The sequence below is a fragment of the Salmo trutta genome, chromosome 32 (assembly GCF_901001165.1).
Source record: "Salmo trutta chromosome 32, fSalTru1.1, whole genome shotgun sequence".
NCBI lineage: Eukaryota > Metazoa > Chordata > Actinopteri > Salmoniformes > Salmonidae > Salmo > Salmo trutta.
Window position 1 is genome coordinate 34,641,315 of NC_042988.1, and position 15,978 is coordinate 34,657,292.

Consider the following 15,978-nt stretch of genomic DNA (forward strand, 5'->3'; position numbering starts at 1 on the left):
ACAGCTCAGCTCAACACCATAGTGCACTTAAAGCTCATCACTAAGCTATGGACCCTAGGACTAAACACCACCCTCTGCAACTGGATCCTGGACTTCCTGACGGTCCGCCCCCAGGTGATAAGGGTAGGTAACACATCCGCCACGCTGATCCTCAACACGGGGGCCCCTCAGGGGTCCGTGCTCAGTCCCCTCCTCTTCTCCCTGTTCACTCATGACTGCACGGCCAGGCATGACTCCAAGACCATCATTAAGTTTGCTGATGACACAACAGTGATAGGCCTGATCACCGACAAACTAACATGGTCCAAGCACACCAAGACAGTCGTGAAGAGGGCACGACAAAACCTAATCCCCCTCAAGAGACTGAAAAGATTTGGCATGGGTCCTCAGATCCTCAAAATGTTTTACAGCTGCACCATCGAGAGCATCCTGACGGGTTGCATTACTGCCTGGTATGGCAACTGCTCGGCCTCTGACCGCAAGGCACTACAGAGGGTAGTGCGTACGGCCCAGTACATCACCGGGTCCAAGCTTCCTGGACCTCTATACCAGGCGGTGTCAGAGGAAGGCCCTAAAAATTGTCAAAGACTCCAGCCACCCTAGCCATAGACTGTTCTCTCTGCTACCGCACGGCAAGCGGTACCGGAGCGCCAAGTCTAGGTCCAAGAGGCTCCTAAATAGCTTCTACCCCCAAGCCATAAGACTTCTGAACAGCTAATCAAATGGCTACCCAGACTATTTGCATTGCTCCCCCCTCCATCACGTTGTAACGGTTGTCGTTGGGAATGGAGGACCAAAACGCAGCAGGAATGTGGATGCTCATCTTGTATTTATTTTAAAATAAAGAGAACACCAAAATAACAAAGTGAAGACCGCACGAACAACAAAACAGTCTTGTCAGGCTCACATAGGCAAAACAAGAAACAATCTCCCACAACATCAAACCAAACAATTACCCATAGATAGGACTCTCAATCAGAGGCAACGAGAAAGCACCTGCCTCCAATTGAGAGTCCAACCCCCATCAACCTAAACATAGAAATACAACAAACCAGAAAGAACATAGACCAAAACCCGGAAATAATAAATCAAACACCCTACTACATAAATCACCACCCCGAACCACAAACAAAATACCCTCTGCCACATCCTGACCAAACTACAATAACAAATAACCCTTATACTGGTCAGGACGTGACACACGTCCTGACCATAGTAAGATGTGATTTTCTATGGTAGAGTAGGTCAGGGCATGACAGGGGGTGTTTTTCTATGTTTTCTATTTCTATGTTCTTAGGTTCTAGTTTTTGTATTTCTATGTGGGCTTGTTTGGGATGATCTCCAATTGGAGGCAGCTGGTCCTCGTTGTCTCTAATTGGATATCATATTTAAGTAGGGGTTTTTCTTCCTGGGTTTTGTGGGTGATTATATTTTGAGTAGTGTTTGTTTCTCTCTGTGTCACGGTTTGTTGTTTTGTCGATTCAGTTATTTATGTATTGCAAAGTTTCATGGATTTAATAAAATGTGGAACTACAACCACGCTGCACTTTGGTCCGCTCCTTTCGACAGCCGTGACACCCTCCTCTGGAACGCTGCTGCTACTCTCTGTTATTATCTATGCATAGTCACTTTAATAACTCTACCAACATATACATATTACCTGGACGCCGGTACCCCCTGTATATAGCCCCCATATTGTTATTTACTGCTGCTTTTTAATCATTTGTTATTCTTATCTCTTACTTTTTTTAGGTATTTTCTTAACTGCATATTTGGTTAAGGGCTTGTAAGTAAGCATCTCACAGTAATGGGCGCATGGGACAAATACAGTAACAAATCAAATTGTATGTACTATGTTACTATATGTTCTATGTTATTAGTTACTATATGTAATATGTTACTATATGCTTACTTAGGAAATAGCTATAGTACAGTGTGTGTATTGCAGTCATTTCCTTATTTCCTATCAAACACTTGGTTGGCTTGCTTGACATTTTCACTGCAGCTGCGACCTTTGTGATGGCTAAGTGTCAAAAGAGTGTGAGACCTGTCAGGGGCAACGACAGCTTTTTGTCTTCATCCACCTCAAGGTGATATGGTGAGTGGTGTTGCTGGCTCAGCATTGTTCAACTAAATAACAGTATTACTGCCTTTAGACAAGCAGACCAATTCTGATCTTTTGACCAATTGTTGGCAACAGAGCTGATCTGATTGGTCAAAAGACCAATTAGTGGAAAAAGATCAGAATTGGGCTGCCTGTGTACAAAATAATAACAATTGCATGCACGACGGTAAATCGCTTTGAGTATGCGTCTGGTTTAATGGATGCCTTGGAATATGTCTGTCTTCCACAGAGGTGGTGATTGTACTGTAGTTTATGGTTGGCTTGGCAGTTTGCTATGCCTGATAGTCATTACACTTATGCAGTGAATGCTTTGGATATTGTATTTTCCACTTAAAGTATATGCTCGACTCCCGTGGTCATTCGAACAATAAGTGCTATGTACAGTGCATTCGGAAAGTATTCAGACCCCTTCACTTTTCCCAAATGTAAATAAGGTGTTTATTTTTTTCTCCGCTTTTTTTCTTTGCAAACATTTCAAAAAAACTTTTCACATGGTCATTATGGGATATTGTGTGTATATTAATGAGGGGGGAACATAACTTATTTCATTTTAGAATAAGGCTGTAACGTAACAAAATGTGGAAAAAGTGAAAGGGGCTGATTACTTTCCGAATGCACTGTATGCAGTAGGAAGTAGCTTATAAACTGTACATTACTCAAGCGTTATTGCGATTGTGCGCGAATGGGGTCTGATTGTTGGTGTGCCCCTGCCAGTCCTGAGAATTGTGCCATCTGGTTTGTTTAATATAAGGAATTAGATTTATAACATTTACTTAAACTTTTGATACTTAAGTACATTTAAAACCAGATACTTGTAGACTTTTACTAAAGCAATATTTTACTGGGTGACTTTCACTTTTACTTGAGTAATTTTCATCAAAGTTTCTTTACTTTAATTCAAGTATGACAAACTAGTACTTTTTCCACCTCTGGACAGATACTCTCTCTGGATCGGCACATCTTTGTTGTGTCACAATATTATATCCTACATTATGCAAAAGTAACAATCAGATATAGCTGAAGATGGAGACAAGTGTACAAGTCATTGATGTGTAATTCCTTCCACAATTCAGTCACTTTGCAATGCCAACCATTAGGTATTTACCAACCAGAATTACAATTCATCTTTGTTTGTTAATCTAAATCCTTGATGGTGCCGGCAGTTATTCTTCAGAAACATGGATTTCCAAAGCCAACATGATCTTGGAGTGCCTTGATCTCACGAAGAACTGCCTCTTTCTGTAGGTTCAACTGTGAAATAAAAGTAATTTACTTCATAAAATGCATATACATATCAATAACATTGTTTTGAAACAATTCAGAGAGGAACAACCTTCAGGGCGTATTTGTAGGACTGCTCTGCCTCAAGTCTTCTGCCCGTCTGAAACACACAACCACATACGCACACTTGAGGGTTAATACACGGATTTCACCTGAACTCTTTGCTTGTGTCAAAAACCCCAGTACACGGCCCTAAAGGAGCCAATTCTCTTCTGGCCCCCTTCTACACACACTATATACTGTACTGTATATATACACACTATAGCCCTCAGTCCCACATAGTAAAAACATAGATCCTTTCATTCGATATGTAATTCTTTGGTCGTGACGTCATAAGGTTTGGATCATAGAAACACAATCCATAGAAAGGGGTTGAAACCTCGAACTCTGGCAATCTAGCTGGCCATCATTGACTTGAATGGGGAGGACCGTTTTATGGATTCTATTTCTATGGACTGGATGCTCACATAGCAACTAAGAATTTATTCCTAACTAGACTGGTTAAATAAAAGGTTAAACAAAAAGAAAAATACACACACACACAAATATATCCTTGATACATAATCAAAAAGAGCGGTATCATTTCTAGAGGAGCTTGGGAAGAGTAGATATGGTATTTTTACCCGGTAACAGGCGATCCCTAGTCCCAGGCAGGAGGGGGAGCTCTTGCAGGCGCGCAGGTAAGTCGTTTTCGCCCTCTGAAACTTTAGTGTCAATATATAAAGTGTTAATTTCAATCATGTTGGCACACATCGGCAGGTAGGAGCTGGAGACACCTAATTGGTGGACGAGGTGCAGAGTCAAACTAACAGACCAAAAACAACAAATCTCACACACTCCTAGGGACTCTTAATTACAGAGAGTTAATTACAGTAGGTAACTTTAATATTTTTAGAATAATGTATTGTTCAGTTTCCACCAAAACAACTACCAACTCCTGAATATTCCCCAGTAGTAAATACATTGTTCTCAGGTGGTGTGTGCGACCCCCACCCCCGTCCATCTCACCTCCCCTTCCTGCAGGTAGATGGATTGAGAATGCTTTTTACTCCTGGACCAGGTTTCATTTGTGTCTGGGAATTGGGCTGGAAATGTCTGTTGACGCTACCTGAAAGCTGTCATGGAGCGCCTCCTTCAGGCTGGACTCGGCGCTGCCGTACTCTGCCCTGAGCAGCTGCAGGCGGGCCAGGGCCAGGTGGTAGGAGCTGCTCAGACCCCCCTCTGGGTACAAGAGCTCCTGGGCCACGCTCTCTGGGCCATCTGTGGACAAAGGGTCAGAATTGGACAAGATTAGAAACATACACACAATAAACCACATGGATCACCGTGCAGTCTCTTTTTATCATCTACCATCTGTAGCAAACACAGGACACAGAGGGAAGGCTGACAAATATGTGTCTGGACTGATGCACAGATCTCGTATCAGAATATTGGCCAAATTAAAGAGTGATAAGCATGAAGACAGTGTGAGAGAGATACTATTATACAGAGCTATAGTAGCTTACCAGTCTAACATACTGTATGTGTTTTTCACTCATTATCTTCTGTTGGATTGGGTCATGGTTTAGTGTATACACATCCATAGTCTTCTATACAGCATGTGTGTCTAGTAGCTGTGTGTGTGTGTGTGTGTGTGTGTGTGTGTGTGTGCTCATGTTGCTGACCTGTAGTGTGTTGTTCTGCAGCAGGAACTGCACTGTCTCCATATAGATGGTGGTGTTTAGTCTGGTGGGGGTTGCTAGGTGTCGCATGGCACTAGGTTCAGCCTCAGCACCTCCCTTGTATCCCTCCCCAGGCGTGCTGCCCTGGCAGCTCTGAGACCCGGTCACCACACTGGCTTCTGTGTCTCTATCCACGTCTACAGCCAACAAAAGTAGATCACAGAAATGAGTTTGACCTCATGCACAACAACACCTCACACTCACAAAGCATGGTCTTGGTTGAACAAGGCTGACAATACGTCTAGTCTCAAGCAGGGTGGCGCCACCGCACAATGCTCGATTTGTCGCTCGGCTAACCAGCTAGCGATACTGCATCTGCTACACTTCAGTGCTCACCTGGCTTGATGGTGAGCGACTCACAGTTCACCACCTCCTGCTCCTCCTCCCCCAGGTCTGGTGACTCCACGCTTGTCTCCACCCTGCAGGATGGGGTGACCACCAGGGCTGCCCTCTGCTGCTTGGTGGCCTCCAGGAAGGCCATCTCTGTCTGGATGGAGTTCTCCTGGCCCTCATAGAACAGGCCTGACCAGTGACCACAGATAATATGGTCACCACCATTAGATGGCACATTTTTTTGGAACTGACTCCCAATTGATTCCAAATGAAGAATTAGAATCGACACCAATATTTCTAAAGTCAAACAGCTCTATTACAACACATTATTCTAGTATTGTAACACCGTATAAATTATTACTAAAGTATTATGGCGTGTCCTTGTTTCTTTGTATTGAATTGGGATTAGATGATGTTCGCTGACAAATTAAAGTAAGAGGTATCTGTTTGTGTTTGTGATTAATAGAGGCGTTTCCAGCCTGGTCCTAGATCACTTTGTGCTGTAGAGCCAACCCTAGGGTTGTTGTTACAAACATACAGTATCTGGGACCAGGCTAGCATCTCCCTCCCTGACTCTCATCTCTTACCAAACAGAGTCCAGGCCACCACATTGGCCGGGTCCACACACGTGGCTCCTTCAAAGAATGTCTCTGCCTCCTCAAAGCGTCCACCCATCTCTGCCAGGATACCACACATAAGCAAACTGCAGACAGACAGAGAATATCATTCAGTTAGACTCTGTAATTCATTTATTTACTCATAAAAGAAAAATACATAAAAGAAAATTGTGCAGGGGTGAAAACCCCCATAAAGGGCTTGTAGGAGGGCCCTCATCCCATGAGAGGTATACATGCAAATGACAAGTTCCTGGTTTCACTGGATGTAAGTTTTAAATATGAACCTCTATTCCCCTAGTCTGGTTAAAGTAGACTGTACGCTAAACCAGGTTACTCTCCCCTTCCCTATTACCTGGGCAGGTGTGTTTGCTCAATGGACACAGCGTAGTGGAAGCACTCCTCAGCCTTCTGGTAGTCAGCCGTCAGCATGTACAACACCCCATAGTCAAACCAGTGGGCTGGGTCGCTACGGTCACGAGTCAGCTGCTGCAGGGGGAGAACCATCACAAACCAAGCTCACTAACAGAGTTAGAACATCCCTTTCTGAACTAACTAAACCATACTTAGAAATGTCCGTTGTTATGAGGTTTTATCCCTCCCGTCACAACTAAAGGTCCAATGGTTGAAAACATTCAATAGCTTTGTCACAGGCACTCTAGTGACTGCAGCACAAGGTGTGTGGTGCAGACAGACAGTGTGTAACTACTCAGAATGTGATTAAGATGAGTTCTTCAGCACTTCGCCTTGCCCAAAATGATCCCCTCCAACACTCTGTTACCTCCTGGTAGTACTGGGCAGCTAGCTGGTAGTCCCCGTTGTGCTGGGCCTTCTTGGCAAAGTGGATGAGCTGGGCACCATCCACCAGGGGGCGAGGCTGAGTCTCCTGGGCACCCACTGACAACTCTGGAGAGAGAAGGGCAAGGCAGTTAGGTATTTTTTTGTACATTTTGTGGACACAAACAATTGCACATAATTAATATATTTCACCAAATATAGCATGTTACAAACAGAGCCCCATAAGGGATAGTTATGAACACCCAGCCCTAGGCAACACAGTGACTAGGGACTGGTTTCAATTATGGACTTTTTTGGTATAGAGGAAATACGTCACTGCCTATGTAAAAAAAACACATCTGGGGACTCTCCCAACAAATCACAAGGCAGCCATGCCAGAACGTCACGATTCAAAACCAAAGTTTACAGGCAAAACCTTTGCAGTGGTTTTAGTTAAGATAGACGATGCAAACTAGCCATTTGTGAAATGCACACAATAACCTCTGTGATCTCCATCCTGCTAGCTACTATTTAGTACTTTATTAAAGCGGATAAAGTAGTGATGCAGGCAGTGACGTAGTTCCTCTATACCAAAAGAGTCCATCATTGAAACCAGATCCTAGTCACTGTTTTTGCCTGTGGTCGGGTTTACGAGACTACATTAAGGAAGGGAGAAGGGAAGAGCAGAATAGGTTGAAATCCATGGAAAGAAAGAACTGGTCATGTAAATGTATGTATGGTGGGACTGGGAAGGGTGAGCAAGGATGTGTGTTTGTGTGTGTGTCTTGCCTTGTTGAGGGTGACGTGCATCTCGTCCACCAGGAACACATAGAGCTGGCTGAGGAAGGCCTGCAGCTGCTCAGGATCTGAGAAGGCCTCGGTCCGCAGCATCTTCTCCCTCACGATACGCACCACAGAGTACTGGCCATGACATGGTAGCAGAAACATCACCACAGAGTACTGGCCATGACATGGTAGCAGAAACATCACCACAGAGTACTGGCCATGACATGGTAGCAGAAACATCACCACAGAGTACTGGCCATGACATGGTAGCAGAAACATCACCACAGAGTACAGGCCATGACATGGTAGCAGAAACATCACCACAGAGTACTGGCCATGACATGGTAGCAGAAACATCACCACAGAGTACTGGCCATGACATGGTAGCAGAAACATCACCACAGATTTACAGTTGAAGTCGGAAGTTTAGATACACCTTATCCAAATACATTTAAACTCAGTTTTTCACAATTCCTGACATTTAATCCTAGTTAAAAATCATTGTCTTAGGTCAGTTAGGATCACCACTTTATTTTAAGAATGTGAAATGTCAGAATAATAGTTGAGAGAATGATTTATTTCAGCTTTTATTTCTTTCATCACATTCCCAGTGGGCCAGAAGTTAAAATACACTCAATTAGTATTTGGTAGCATTGCCTTGAAATTGAAACTTGGGTCAAATGTTATGGGTAGCCTTCCACAACCTTCCCACAATAAGTTGGGTGAATTTTGGCCCATTCCTCCTGACAGAGCTGGTGTAATTGAGTCAAGTTTTTAAGCCTCCTTGCTCGCACACACTTTTTCAGCTCTGCCCACAAATTTTCTATAGGATTGAGGTCAGGGCTTTGTGATGGCTACTCTGATACCTTGACATTGTTGTCCTTAAGCCATTTTGCCACAACTTTGGAAGTATGTTTGGGGTCATTGTCCATTTGGAAGACCCATTTGAGACCAAGCTTTAACTTCCTGACTGATGTCTTGAGATTTTGCTTCAATATATCCACCTAATTTCCTGCCTCATGATGCCATCTATTTTGTGAAGTGCACCAGTCCCTCCTGCAGCAAAGCACCCCCACAACATGATGCTGCCACCCCCGTCCTTCACGTTTGGGATGGTGATCTTCGGCTTGCAAGCCTCCCCCTCTTTCCTCCAAACATAAAGATATTCATTATGGCCAAACGGTTCTATTTCTGTTTCATCAGACCAGAGGACATTTCTCCAAAAAGTACGATCTTTGTCCCCATGTGCAGTTGCAAACCATAGTCTGGCTTTTTAATGGCGGTTTTGGAGCAGTGGCTTCTTCCTTGCTGAGTGACCTTTCAGGTTATGTCGATATGGGACTTGTTTTACTGTGGCTATAGATACTTTTGTACCTGTTTCCTCCAGCATCTTCACAAGGTCCTTTGCTGTTGTTCTCAGATTGATTTGCACTTTTTGCACCAAAGTACGTTCATCTCTAGGAGACAGAACGCGTCTCCTTCCTAAGCGGTATGACGGCTGTGTGGTCCCATGGTGTTTATACAATTGACTCAAATGATGTCAATTAGCCTATCAGAAGCTTCTAAAGCCATGACATAATTTTCTGGAATTTTCCAAGCTGTTTAAAGGCACAGTCAACTTTGTGTATGTTAACTTCTGACCCACTGGAATTGTGATACAGTGAATTATAAGTGAAATAATCTGTCTGTAAACAATTGTTGGAAAAATGACTTGTGTTATGCACAAAGTAGATGTCCTAACCGACTTGCCAAAACTATAGTTTGTTAACAAGACATTTGTGGAGTGGTTGAAAAACGAGTTTTAATGACTCAAACCTAAGCGTATGTAAACTTCTGACTTCTACTGTATATTGTTACTCTTATTATACATCCCACTTCTGATATTCTATGAAAAACAATTGTTTATGAATAACATACAAGGGGAAACATATGTATCAGACAGCATTGAATTGTCTTCTCAAAAAGACTTAAAAAGAGACGACAGAGCTAGGCTGGTCAAACTTGGAAAGACAGCACAAACAGATCTGGGATCAGGATATTTGGGATCCAATTGATCTTCACTAAATCTATAATACATTGTAAGGAACCGACCTCAGATGAGAAGAACAACAAGCAGACTGGCTTGTTAACCAGAATGTAGGAGATAAGCACCAGCTGGCCACTGGTTAGCCCCGACCCCGCTGTCCAAAAGCAGCTATTGAGCCCTCATGCAACTGTCATTCTCAACATGATCCTTTACCCACTCCCCTAACCAGGATCATACTCATTAGTGTACACCGTAGCAAAAGGTTTTGCAACGGAAAACAAAAACAACTGTTACTTAAGTTCAGGTATTCTCTGCCTGTTTCAGTCATTTTTTTTGGTGCCTAATGAATGCGACCCAGCCCTTTCTCACCTTAATCTGCTCCTTGAAAGCAAAGTACTTCCCAGAATAGTTGAGTTCTCCCAGGAGCTTGGTCTTGCGCTGCTCCTGGCTGGTTGGGTCCAGAGACTTCTCTCCGGGCAGGAAGGCAGGCCCGAACAGTTGCTGGTACTGCTCCAAAACCTGGCCTGCCACACTGGCTATCTGGGCCTGGTACTCCTGCACAGCCTAGTACAGCAGGATAGAAGGAAGGAAGTAGGGAAGCAAGGAAGGAAGCAAAGCTGCAAGGAAGGAAGGGATATGTAAGGCTAAAAATAGACTTGTTTTCAAACAATTATGACATTTGGTAACGATTTCCATTTCCCGTTATAAGGTTAAGTGTGGTTTGGGATGTGCTGTATCGCAGGAGACAGCAGCTATCATCACTGGAAACCATTGGCATTTTATGCCTCTACTTACTTTAGCAGGCTACTACCTTTGACTGTTTTCACAAGTCTAGATTATGGCCACAAGCTGGTAATCACTCAGAGTGAATGTAATGATTGAGGGAAGTGCAATCATCAGACCATGTTATTGGATTGCGTTTGTGGAATGTGTGTGTATGTGTGTGTGTGTGTGCGTGTGTGGTGGTTTACTCTCTCTGCTCCAGCAGGTCTGCGAGGCAAAGGAGCTCCATCACCCTTTCAACAGAAATGCAGAGAAAACGTAGTAAACCATAAAACAATGTTACAACAACGTTACTAGGATATTGCTACAACGTTACTACAACATCTATCCAAACAAACCATCCCTTTTTCTTCCCATTCCAATCTATATTACTGCAGTACTTCCACTCAATTACTTCAGACTTACATGTTTATCTTTGAGGCCACTCCACATATTTAATTAAAGTTGAACAAACGTTACGTTACCTTTTGGCTAACTCTTCCGGTGATCTCTTTGGCACCAGCGACTTCTCAAGAGCGATTTCAATGATAATGTAGGTTCTGGAATCTGCATACATCTAAGTTCAAGGTTCAAGTTCATTTGCCACATGCAATAGATACACTGGAAATGGTACACAGAGATGATAGGTGCTACTTATTGAGGGTGGCAGGTAGCCTAGCGGTTAAGAGCGTAGGGCCAGTAACGGAAAGGTCGCTGGTTCGACTATGTGAAAAATCTGTTGATGTGCCCTTGAGCAAGGCACTTATTCTAATTGCTCCTGTAAGTCTCTCTGGCTAAGACAGAGTCTGCTAAATGACTACATTGTAAATGTATACATGACCCCTAGATTTGATATTGTTTAATGGTTCACAGAACCCCAACTCACCTGACCCTCTGTGTTCACTTGTTGCTGCTGTTCAGTTTCAACCAGCGTCACACTATCAGTGCCAATGGCTGCTGACTTCCCCTGAGTCCCGGGCTGAAATAAAACAAATCACTATGTCCTTCTCTCCCACCAATCAAGGCAAACAAACACAGCATATTTCTCTTCTAGTTCACTCTTTACAAGTTAGAATATTGCCATGAGACATTGCAAAAAGACAAAGTTGGAAATAGACAATAGCAAACCAACTGCATGGTTCAGCCATGCTACAGTTCATAACAGTTATTAAACAGTTATTTTCTGGTTGGATGTGGGCATGTGTAGGCAACACTTCTAGGCAACACTTATAGGCAAAACTTGTGTATGAACCACGAATGAGAGGTTGTTGTTTGTGTGGATCGATTCATGTACCTGTGCATGCTTGCATGCTTGTGTGTGTGTGTTTGTATGTGTACTTTGTGCACTTTGTGTGTGTGCATCCGTGGGCATGCATGTGTGTGTGTGAGCGTGTGTGTGCACACTTGTGGAGGCACATGTGTGTGTGGGTGCATGCCTGTGTGTAAGAGCCTGTTATTTGTCTGGCCATGACAGATGCTTAGTTGGTGGGGTGGCTGTGTATGTGTATGTTTACGTGTATGTATGTGTGCATACGCACATGAGTGTGTGTGTGTGTGTGTTCATTGCTCCTTCTGCTGCTGGGCCACGGGGGGGGGCTGTAGCAAGGGGCCAGATGAGCTAACAGCTAACGAGATGATTCACCGCTCTCTGACGACGCTGGCAAGCTGCTGCCATTAAGGCTAATTGCTTTGGGAAGCGCTCCTGTTGCTGCCGACCCACAATTCAATCATAGAGGAAATCAGGGTCTCTGATCTAAGATGCTCTGTGGGAGACTGCAGCTGGCCTATCAACAGGATGTCACTGAATGCTATTGAGACCTTTTACAATGAAGTCATATCCTATCTCTATCGCAATTTGTTTTTCTTCGATTCCTTGCATCCTATCTCCTTGCCTCCAACTCAACCATATTGGAGGAGAAGGTCAAAGGTCCCTCCCATCTCACCTTGTTCTCCAATGTGTTCTGAGAAAGAGGCAAGGAGAGAGGGTGCTAGGCATCAAGGAAAGATGAATTGAGAAAGAGCCACTGTCTGAGACACAGAGCCCCATCATGGTCAAAAAGGCAGTAAGTCAGTCGCTCACCCTTTTGGGCGAATCCTTGGTGTCCTTCCCGCCCTTGTGACCGCCGTCAAACATCTTACTAGGGACCGCCTTGCAGGAGCCTACGGAGGAGGGGGCCCTACCTCGGCCCTGGGTGGCCGGAGCCCTGATACTCTCTCTCAGAACACTGATGTTTCTCTTAGCCTGTCAAACACAATACAAGGGTCGTGTTCATTAGGGCACACCGTAACAAAACATTTTGCAACGGTAAACGAAAATGACGGTACTTATTGGACCAAGTCCATAGTCGTCCCTCCTGTTTCAGTCCGTTTGTCGCCTTATGACCCGGGTCACACATAATAACACCAGATAATCACTCAGCATGGGGTGGTTTGGTTCTATGTTGACAATGTAATGCAAAAACTCAAGTTCAGCACCTCAGGGGTAGCGTGACAGCATTACAGCACATCACAGGAGGTTGGTGGCACCTTAATTGGGTCGGACGGGCTTGTGGTAATGGCTGGAGCAGAATCAGTGGAATGGTATCAAATACATCAAACACATGTGTTTGATGCCATTCCATTTGCTCCGTTCCAGCCATTATAATGAGCCATCCTCCCCTCAGCAGCCTCCATTAACAATCCAAACAATGGCACAACAAGCCAATTGGCAATGAGTAAAAACCATCCCCGCAGGGATACAGTGCTGCACAGCTGTGGAACACTAAAAGATGTGTCAAATGTGTGTTGTGGTTAACGGATGTATCTCATATTTCCACATTTGTTAATGTACAAGCTAAGATCCCTTAGAAACCTAATGGTTATGAGATGTACTGCGCTAACACAAACTATTTGTTTTAAGATTGTAATAACATGGACCATCAAGTGTTTTGATTCTCTATTTTAGCACACCTTAGGGTATCATAGAACATTTTTTAAGGGCAATAAAGTGTTATCTAGCTACATAGGCAATGTACAAAAACAAACCAAAATAACTAACCAAATGTCCTCAGCAGAATGACACTTTAAATAAAACTACCAAGACAGAGAGAGAGCAACAAGGACACGAAAACTGGCACGGAATAGAATGGATGATAATCTGGACAACTGCTGTGTCTCAGAATGAATTAGTCAACATGGCTGCCTCTGTTCTGGTAGTCTGTTCTGCAAGTCCGTTTCATTTCTCCACTCATATCACAGTCTCTCTCACACACACAGACACATACCTAAAGCAGTTCTATAATAATCACGAGTGACAAATTAGTACTGACCGTTCCTCCACACCTGCCACAGCAAGACTATCTCACCTTAGTCTTGCGATACCAAACCTGTCAACACAATATTCTTATTCCCCCCCCTTTTTTTCTCCCCAATTTCGTGATTACGATCTTGTCTCATCGCTGCAACTCCCCAACGGGCTCGGGAGAGGCGAAGGTCGAGTCATGCGTCCTCCGAAACATGACCCGCCAAACTGCGCTTAATACATGCTCGCTTAACCCGGAAGCCAGCTGCACCAATGTGTCGGTGGAAACACCGTTCATCTGACAACCGCAATCAGTCTGCAGAAGCCCGGCTCACCACAAGGTGTCGCTAGAGCGCGATGAGCAAAAGTAAAGCCCCCTCGGCCAAACCCTCCTGCGTCTTCCCATGGGTTCACTCTCCCCGCCCACCTTCAGCAGCCCATTGGAGAACATCAGCACCTGCTCTTTCTGGGGGGAAACAAGAAATTTGTCAGGTACAAGTTAGAGTTAAATGTCATATGACATTAGGGATTGTGGGTTCATCTGTGTGTGTGTATTGTATCCTTGAATTACTGTCAATAGTTCAAAGTTGACAACATTTCCACAGTAAAAATGCTTTAGTGCATTAGTATGGGAATTGGTCTGTACTATTCCAGTGTGATTGTGAACTAACCTATAGAGTTGTCATTCTATTCAATAGCAAATATTTGACAAATGGCATGAAAAGAAGAGGAATTTCACTTTACTTCCTGTATTGACTGAATTTAAATGGAATTGGCCCCAACCCTGATGGCAACATAGGTCTCTTATCTCTCACCTCTGCAGTGAGGGGAACCTGCAGGGCAGCCACGTAGCTGGAGGGAGGACCAGACCCAGAGACAGGGTTCCACACCTCCGGGACAGAGTAAGCTGTCTCCACAGTAACCTTCAGCAGGTTGGAGTCAGACAGCTGGACGCTGGATAGCAGAGGCTCGGGAACACAGACAGTCACATCTAGAGATGGCTGGGTGCCAGGCAGAGGAGGGAGATGTCAATTACAAACAGAGCACACACACACACACACACACACACACACGGTCTCTCGTGCTGGTTAGTTTTTACTCCTACTTTACAGCTGCCCTCCTGTGAGGCTGCCTCTGCAGGTGAGCCAGGAGTTGGATGAAGTAGCACAGTGGAGGAGAAGCTGACCTGACCTATTGAGGGTGAGGGAGAGAGGAATACGTTTAAATTTCAAATATAAGTGAGTTTTTTTGGGGGGGGGGCCTGGAAGGTATTAAGTTAGATGGATACTTGATTGGATCTAATGTGTTGGTCTCTCACCATGCAAGAGAGGTAGCAAGTCCAATTTAGTTTGCCCTATAACTGCAGTCTTCTCCTCCTTCTGCTTCTTCTCCTTGGGAAGGACCTCAATCACTGTCACTAAATGACAACAACACAACAGAGAGGATTAATGTGATAAGCAACCGTGGATTGGTGAACAACTGGCTGAACGAGGGAGACACGGTACAATGAGGATATGGATCAATCGTCAAGATAAATAGTGGCTTTAACATCTGAAACAAGCAGCACACATCATAATAATGGATTAGTTAGTAGTAGCTCACATATGACAGGTTTGTGTGCCATGTCATCTAATGTGTGGGCAACATCTGAGCACTCAAAGCTGCAAGTGAAGTTGTAGTCCACGCCCTGATCCACAGCAGCATCCAGCTTCTGGGAATCTCCCAGGACGATGCCATTGAACTCAGCCCTCACATAGTTCAGGATGGACTCAGCCTTGTTGCCCCTCTGGAAGTGAAAAACAGCGACACCATTTTGTTAGGGGTGTGTTTATTATAATACTAAACGTTAGCTAGCTAGCATAATTTGATCAATAGAGCTCAGTCACAGCTGAATCACTTGTACTTCCTGAGCTAGGACAAAAAAGTGCACAACTGTGGATCCCCAGAACCCAAGAATGTAAAACACCAAGTTAGCCATATTTGCAAGTTGCTACAACTGACTGTTCTTATTCTATCAGTGCTACTAACGTACTGGAAACCAGATAGGGATGCAAGCTTACCAGGTTATTTCCACGAAGTACTGTTATTTTAACGAGTGTTGCTTTGTCTCCCGCACCACGAAATTGTTCCATTCTGGTTTTGTAAATCAGAGTGAGTAAAAGTCAAATGTTTGTTGATTGTTCTGGATAAACAAACCCCCTGCACTGCAGCAGGTGAATACATCAGTGTCCCCGTTTCCATAGTAGCGAGTCTGAATATCGCGAGAAGTTGGG

The 15,978-nt window shown here is 44.2% G+C and overlaps 1 pseudogene; it reads right to left on the reverse strand.

Moving 5' to 3' along the window:
- Window positions 1-2,942: 2,942 nt before the first annotated feature.
- On the reverse strand, window positions 2,943-15,933 carry LOC115170505 (cilia- and flagella-associated protein 70-like; annotated as a pseudogene).
- Between the last annotated feature and the right edge of the window lie 45 nt (window positions 15,934-15,978).